Source organism: Anarrhichthys ocellatus, unplaced genomic scaffold (assembly GCF_004355925.1).
Source record: "Anarrhichthys ocellatus isolate YVR2014 unplaced genomic scaffold, GSC_Weel_1.0 scaffold10, whole genome shotgun sequence".
Taxonomy (NCBI): domain Eukaryota; kingdom Metazoa; phylum Chordata; class Actinopteri; order Perciformes; family Anarhichadidae; genus Anarrhichthys; species Anarrhichthys ocellatus.
In genome coordinates, this window is record NW_022280040.1 from 2,121,469 (window position 1) to 2,122,978 (window position 1,510).

The window sequence follows — 1,510 nt, forward strand, 5'->3', positions numbered from 1 at the left end:
ACACACACACACACACACACACACACACACACACACACACACACACAGAGCAAGTCAGCAGATCATTCCTAGCACCTGTACCAACAGCTACGCGAGTAAATCTTGTCCCGAAAATTATTTCGACAGGTCCTTAGAAGTTTGCCGAGGTCATATTAAGTTGAAACTCGGCAAACCATACCAGTTTGTGGCTTTCGCGCCAAGTTTTACGAAAAGAACAAGTCCAATACGGAAACTCCTGAGACAAATTCAAATCAGTCCTAAGCAACACGATTGAGAGGTCTGTGGAGAACGGGTCAGCCCAGCAATGAGTGGAAACGCGGTGCTTTCCAGGGCCACGTTCCTGCCTGGGCAGCAACATCTTCACAAGCTGTTAGGATGCAGACTAGATAGCTTAATGTTCGCCATAATAGGCCACACACACAACATGTGTATTTGTTAGTGTTGGTGAACTGAACACGCACAAACAGCATTTAAGATAATCTTTTATAAAGCTTTACAATCCGGATTAAATAATATGATTTGGTGAAATATGATGGTAACTGGGGCAGAATACAGATTAAGGTCAAAAGTCTGCGGGACAGTGCAGACCTCTAATATAATGTCTCTACTTTGCCTTTGATACAGCACTTTATGCCAAGATGTATAGATTTAAGATGAAACGGTAGACATGGTGGGCTAAACAACACAATCATGCTTTTGAAGTCTCCAGTTAAACAATGTTACTATTTTAATACAATACAACGTATTCTTAGGTCCCCTGTTTTCATTTTCTTTGGTGGAAATGTTCTCTGGGCTTGTCGAAGCAGAAATCGGACAAAAAAAAAAATAATTCTCATTACACACGTAACTACTTTTTGGCAATGATGCACTATATTTCCGGAAAAACCCAAACCGTAGATATAGAACGATGAGAAAATGTCTGTATCTCAGAACCTGCAAGGAGCACAGTCAAGTATTTGGTACTTTTGAACTGATAACAAATTGAATATCAAAAGATATGCACACATATGCAATGTAAAAAAACAATGTTATGGAAAACATTTAATATACACAATGTTAGCGGTTGTCATTTTTTTCTAAATCCTGACTTAAAGATCTGTCAATTAAATCAACTAATAAGGATAAGGATGTTTATCGTCATCGTGAAAATATGCAACGAAATTAAGTCTAATGGTATAAATGTTAGTCGACTAAGGCTAATTCGACAATAATGCGTTTTCATTTTAAAATCTCCACACGAGTGCTTCAGCACCGTTTTAGAAATGATTTGCGTCCAACACACCTGAAAACGAATATCACATGACCATTCACGTGAACTGGGCATGCGAGTGCCGGTGTAAACAGGAAGTACTGTAGATTGGTGGCTTAGCTACAGAATATGCAACAGAGTACTATTGTACCGTTTAATAATAAAAGGTTGTCCTTGATCCTTGAGATCTTCCTCTTTATTTTTCTCACGCACGCACACACACACACACACACACACACACACACACACACACACACACAC

The 1,510-nt window shown here is 39.2% G+C and overlaps 1 protein-coding gene across 3 annotated transcripts in view; it reads right to left on the reverse strand.

Annotated features, from left to right (window-relative positions):
- The window catches only part of mllt10 (MLLT10 histone lysine methyltransferase DOT1L cofactor), a 61,556-nt gene that overhangs the window by 53,016 nt on the left and 7,030 nt on the right, over positions 1-1,510 (reverse strand). The gene's annotated exons all lie outside the window — the stretch shown is intronic.